This window comes from Brassica rapa, chromosome A01, assembly GCF_000309985.2.
Source record: "Brassica rapa cultivar Chiifu-401-42 chromosome A01, CAAS_Brap_v3.01, whole genome shotgun sequence".
Lineage (NCBI taxonomy): Eukaryota > Viridiplantae > Streptophyta > Magnoliopsida > Brassicales > Brassicaceae > Brassica > Brassica rapa.
The window spans coordinates 22,304,338-22,311,766 of NC_024795.2; positions in this window are offsets into that span (position 1 = coordinate 22,304,338).

Here is a 7,429-nt window from a genome sequence, read left to right on the forward strand (position 1 = left end):
AAATATAAATAGTTTAATAATTACAAAAAATAGTTTTAATAAATAAAAAATGGTTGAATAATTACAAAAAATAGTTTTAATAAATAAAAAATAGTTTAATAATTAAAAAAAAAATAGTTTTAATAATATTAAAAATGTTTAATAAATATAGAAATTTATATTATATATATATATATATTGTTTTTAAAAAATCCCAAATAATAGTTTTTAATCACAAAAAACGTTTTATAGATATTAAAAATGTTTAATAAATATATAAATGATTTTATAATGCAAAAAATAGTTTTAATAATATTAAAAATGTTTAATAAATATAGAAATTTATATTATATAAATATATATATATTTTTTTAAAAATCCCAAATAATAGTTTTTAATCACAAAAAAAGTTTTATAGATATTAAAAATGTTTAATAAATATATAAATGATTTTATAATGCAAAAAATAGATTTTATATACAAAAAACGTTTTCATATTATATATACATAATTATCAATTAGATTTTTATAACCACAAAATTAATAAAAACTTAAAAAAAAATTCAAAATCCAGTGAATACCATAATCAAACTCGATTTTACACAATCCTACCATTCACGCTAACAAAAATCTATAAATATCATTCCAAAATCATCAAATCTACTTAAAAACTTAACAAATCTAACCTAAGAGAGTGGAATAGGGTTCATACATGATGCAGTGACTGAAATTGAGGAGGATTAGGGCGGCTTCGCCGGAAATCGTCGAGAGAGAAGGGAGGAAACGCCGGAATTCGCGAGAGAGAAGAGAGAGTTCGGCGGAGAGAAATGGGGAAGAAGATCTGGTTCGACCTAATAAAATGACGCGTCCTACGGAAAATGTCCGTCGGAATTTCCTCGGCATTATTAAATATTTCCGTTGGAATTTCCTCGGAAATCATTAATTCAATTTTCGCGAAATATTTGGCGGTTAAATGAAAATATTCCGAGGAACCTTGTTTCCTCGGAATACCCTCGGTAATTACACTCACACTCACAAGAACAGAGACCGAGATTTATTCGGTAAGAGAAACCTCTAAGAGTCGCCACTAGCCGTCGAACCTACACATAAGAAAACAGAGACAGGCAGCACCACCTAATGAAAATCAGTCAGTGGCAGCCCTAGATCTTGCTCCTGAAACCAGCCTGCCCAGCACGCATAGCCACCAAGAAAGAGAGCATCGGTTGACAAGACCAGCACCACTCCTTCTCACGCGCCCCGCAACGGAGAACCCGCGGAGGATCTTCCAACCTTGGAAACAAAAACCTCTCTTAAGGCTCTCTGAGAACAATACCGACAGATCCTAAGAACGCGCAACCGAGGACCCCGAACAAGCAAAGGTACACCACACCCTCACCATTAGCAGAACATCGACGAACGCTCAGACCATGCTGGACTTTTCTCCCACACCGAGAAGGACGAGCACAGAAGACAAAGAAGAAAACAAATCTCTTCCAGCAGCCAGATATGACACCAGACCACGACCACCGTCCTCTTGCTCGACCCAAAGAAACCCTCACCGGCCCCATCTCTATGCTTCTCCAGAACAAAATAAAATAACCGTTAGTTTTTCAACTTATTTATAATGATATCCTCCTAAAATTATTAATTAACCTACCTTTAAGGATTCTTTGTCTTTTACTCTTTAATTAATGCATTTATAAAATTAAATTCTAACAAAATATCATCGCAACAATAATTAACAAACATAGCTTTTAGTATTCTTTGTCTTTTCCTATTTTATTATATATATGCATGTTTGGAAATAATTAATTTCATATATAAATTTTGTAATTAAATACATACATTATATGGTAATTATTTTACTAATTCCATATCTACGTAATAATTAATTCCATATTAATTAACCTACCTTTTAGGATTTTTTAATTATTAATTCTCTACCTAGCTTTAAATAGTTAATGAACAATATTGTTTTTAAAAGCTATATAATTATATTTTTATTATTTATTAGTAATAACTAAAATAAAAGTCACATAAAAAGAATCACTTATATAATATATAGATTAATATTTAAATATATTATTGTACAGATATTTTCATATAAATAATATTTCAGTGTAAATTCAGTATGATAAATGTTGAAAAGTAGAAAATAAATAGCACCATATATTTTAAATAGTATATACAACAATTTATTATATATTATCATAAAATTTTGATCCATAGAAAATAAAAATACATTTGTGCGGATATACAGGTCATATTTTAAAAATATGGATGATACAACTGATGGTTTACAAGATAAAATAAAATTACTCAATATAAACTATAAAATTATTGTGTTCATAAATGTCAGATTAAACAATTTTTTAAACAGATAAATTTAAAATATATATTATCACTTATACAAATAAATATTTATTTATAAAACAAATTCAAAAAATTTTCTAGCGGGTGCACAGATCAAACTCTAGTATTATATTTAAATCAGATGAAATTTTCTTTCACTAAAGCATCTCCAAAAGAAAATCTATAACTTCAAAAATAGATTTTCTTGCTATCCAAAAAGGAACTTCAAAAATTCAAATTGAGTTTTAAGAAGTGAAACTTCATATTTGAAGTTTACTACTCAAAACTCTAAATTTAAAGTTTCCTCTTTTTAATTGCATTTTGGTCTTTATAATTAATTAAACATCACATTTATGATTATTAACTATTTTCTCATTTATCATTTTAATCTTTAAAACTTTGTATATCATAAATATTTCAAATTTATTATTATAAATTCAAAATTTACACATAAAATTAAATAAAAATTTTAAAATATGATTTATAATATTTAAAACTGGAATTAGACAATAAAAATATTACAAAAAAACTTAATAAAACGTGTTAAAAATATATTTGAAGACATAATTACTATACAAATTTAAATATTACAACAAAATTAATAGTCTTGTAAAATTTCTCTTGAACCTCTAAAATATTGTCCAAACAAATTTTGTGTGACAAAAGATTGAGCATTACGGAATTAATTTAATAGAATAATATGGTATTTTACTTGTAGTTTAATATTTAATTAGAATTTCTATTAATTATTTTATATTTTAGTGTAATATTTTATTAAAAAATATTATTGTAATATTTTTATATATGTTCTAGTTATTTATAAAAACATTATGGTTTTATATTAATTATGACAAATATAAAGACTATAGTGTAAATTACAAATAATTTTGAAATTAGATTTGAAGTTTTATTTTTGGAAAAAACACCTTAAAACTTCAAATATAAAGTTTTGTAAACTGTATAATAGAGAGTTTTTTTTTAGATGCTTCAAGTGTAAATATGCATTTCTTTCACCTCTTCTCTATTTCATCTCTAGTTGTATTCATCATTTCTCCCAGCATGGATGGAGATTCTGCCACTTCAGAATATTCATTTAACGAAGTTTTTAATCTAAATCAAACCGGTTCTAAACCGATTAATATATATGAGAAACTCTCTATGATAGCCATTTTAAGTTTTTGTCACAAAAATAACCAAAAGAAGTTTTATTAAAGAGTTAAAATGCATTTATACTTTAAGGTTAACTAATATCTAGATTTAGGGTTTTGAGTTAAAGGTTGGAGTTTTGAGGATATGATTTCATATTTTAAAAAATTAAAATTAAAATTTTCAAAATAAAAAGAGGCTATTTTGATCATTTTTTTTATTGAATGCTATTTTTGTGACAAAAACTTAAAAAAATATTATTTGAGAGAATTTCCCTATATATATTGTATCTGTGTGCATATTTTTTTCGAGTCCAATAATATTTTGGTTAAATCAAACCTATTGTTATCTCGTAAATTCACCTTTGCTACAATTCCAATTTCTTCAAAATTGTTAATGGAACTCTATAAAAACTAAACATGGCATATAACACCTTTGAAATATAACATTATACAATTAAGAGCCATAACATTAGATTTGAGTTGAAAACTCACAAAACAACATCATGGCCAATCCCAAAGCAAAGAGTTTAGAAAAACATATATACTATACAAATACAGACATGCACTTACATACACACATCCAAAGATAACATGAAACATGTTTGTTCAAAAAAAAACATGAAACATGATATTAAAAGGGAAGTTGACATGAGGTGCATATATAGATAAAAAATGTCCGAGAAGAGACAATCAAGGATACATAAAAGACAAAGAGAGGCTGAAAGAAGGCACTTATGCAAATGTAAAAAGGTTCAAATACAACAAAAATGTACATACACTCGTGTTTAATCGGGAACATCTTCGTTTATAATCTAATTAATAGTTTAATACTAATGTAATAATATCAAATTACCATGTCTACATTATTGGACTTTTGGCACCAATCTTTTAGGATTCACACATTGCGACCACTGCATATTCTGTTTAAAACCCACTAATGTTGACCCGCGTGGATCTTAAAATGCAACTAGTTATCAATGAGAGAATGAGAAACCCAACAGAACAAAATTTAATTTCAAGTAAACACTCTACTCTATTTAAGTCTTATGAAAATAATATATTGGTCAGAGAACTATGATTTGATTTCTATTGATGCATATAGAGTTTTGTGTACTTGTACATTGCTCACGTATAAAATATGTTCTTTGTATAATCGTTTATATCATACTAGTTCATACTATATACATGAACGATGTACAAGCAATATACCACTATGTAGAGGATGGATTTAATCATCCCACAAGGCCCAAAGAATAGAAGGCCTGGCCCAGACCAAGGAAAGCGACGGCTCGAACAGTCGGCTTAAACCGGTTGATTACTCGGCTTGCCTCTACAATATCTCGAGTCGAGCGACGCCGACTAAGAGGCACCCGGCTCAGCGACCGCTCGGACGAATGCGGGCCTCTCGGCCCAATAAGGAAGGCCCACGAAGACGACTTAAGCTAGGTCAAGAACGACACATCAGAGGACTATATAAGGAGAAGGAAGAGAAACGAGAAGGGGATCCGAAATCATTTGACTAACACCTGGCGGCTAGATTAGGGTTTTCACCTTTGCTTCATCTTGCCGTTATCTGTACTTTTCCGGTAGCTCGTCGAGTTGCCGGCTTCTCTTCTGTCGCATTCTCTTTACTTCTCTTGTAACCGACTGAACGTCCCTTCCGACCATAATAAAACGTCTTTGTTAAACCCACATCCTTTTATTACCGTTTTCCGATCAAACAGTTGGCGCCCACCGTGGGGCATTTTTAGCAAAGTAACGTTAGTACTATGGTCGTCAGCAACGACAGTTCATCATCAGGCGAGGAGCGCGAAGCTCTCGAGGTGATGCCGGCTCCCGAGGTAACACCTACGCCTACACCGGTGACTCCGCTCCCCCCTCCTGCGTCTATGGAAACCATCTTGGCACGCCTCGCTCTGCAAGAAGCGGCGCAGAAGGCGGCGGTAGACCAGATCACAGCGATAGCAAAAATACTCGCCCCTATCGCTGCAAACGCCGAAGCTTCAACGGCGCAGTACCGTCGACATCTATTCGCCACTGAGCGGACCACCAACGTAGCACCTGCACGGGACAACAGCAACCAGGGCGCCGGTAACGATAACCAGAGCGCCGGTAACAACGTCAACGCAGACACCGCAAGCGAACTAGCCGCGTTGAAACAGTCGGTCCTTGACATCAACTCAAAGATCCACCAGGTGACGACTTCGGCGCCCCAAATCGAGCACGTACTCGTGGAATCCCTCCGTACGCCCTTCACGCAAAAGGTCACCGCCGTACGACTTCAGAAGATGGAGAAACTTCGCCTCTCAACCTTCAAAGGTCTCTCCGACCCTTCTACTCATGTCACGTCCTTCAACATAGCGATGCGACGCGCAAATCTGACCGACGAAGACAAAGACGCCGGCTTTTGCCAACTCTTCGTCGAAACCCTAGAAGGACCGGCCCTTACTTGGTTCACAGGCCTCAGAGAAAACTCCGTCGATTGTTTCCACGACCTCTCGACGGCCTTCCTGAAAAATTATATCATGTTCACCAACCAAGAAACGACCGTGTCAGATTTGTGGAACCTCACTCATACCAGCGGCCAAAGCCTCCGCGACTTCATGGAGAAGTTTAAGGCTATCGTCTCGAAAGTTGATATTCCTGACCCCATCGCTGTCGAGTCTCTGATGAACACGTTGCACGTTGACTCCACGTTCCGTCAGGATCTTTACCGATACCCGACGAAATCTGTGTCCGACGCCATCGCTCGCTCGAACAATTTCATCCGCATGGAAGAAGACACAAGAGCAAAGTTCGCAAAAGAAGCAGCAGCGAAACAACGACCAGCCCGAACAAACGACACCCGCCCTGAGCCCCGCCAACACTCCTCCGGTGGGAATACAACTCAGAAGCGAGGCTACGTTAGCTCGGTCGACGACGAGGAATCGCCAAAAACAGCAGCCGTCACGCGAGAGAAAGCCTGGAACCACTGGGATCGAGACTCCGCCTCGAAGCCCTCAAAATCCTCCGAACCAATGAGTTCAAACTCCGAGGAGCCAAAGAAATGGTGCCTCTACCACAAAAGGGATTCCCACGATACAAAAGAATGCAAAGTCCTCATCGGGCAATTCTTCGATGGGATCACTAACGGAACGATTCAAATGCCCACTTCTCCAACAACACCGAAAAACACCAAGAGTTGGAGTAAGAACAAGGAGAAGAAGGCACAGAAGTCTCAACAAAACACGGCACCGAGCGAGGAAAGAGCGAGCCCTGAGCGCACTCCTGTAAACAATATTGGCCCCGCCAACGACTCGTCAGAAGACGAACATCCGCGTCGCCGGCGGCGAGTGGAAGTCATACTCTCTCGTCCTTGCGACTCCTCTGACGACGACTCCTCGACAATGCAGCCAGATTTACGCGAAAAACTGAACAGCAAAGTCGAGCAGTCTCTCACTACCCCGACAACAGATAAAGACCTGCGCACCCTATTGAAGCGAAAGAGCGCTACAAACGAACACGTAGGAAGCGCCGACCTCCGCACAACCACCTCAAAATTCAGCGCCAGGAGAATAGGTCAAGACGGCGACCTTCGCGATCTGCTCAATTCAAAGGCCGGTGACCTGCGAATCCAACTCAACCGTTCGAAAGAGTCCGATCTGCGACGACGTCTCGAATCAAAAAAGAAAAAGCCCGCGAAAGCTCCTCAGTTCGAGAACACAACCGATGATTTAAGGAAGCAACTCGAATCAATGCGAGCTACCCGCACGCCAAACATTAGCGTCATAATGGGAGGATCGCCTCCTTGCGGCGACTCAGTTCGAGCCGTCAAAGACTACAAGCGACAAGCCACCACCTCCAAGAAGTGGCCACTTCCAGTCGAAAATGATCACCAGATCACTTTTTCGGCACTCGACACCAAGGGTATCCACATGCCGCACAACGATCCTCTCCTCGTCGACCTCGAC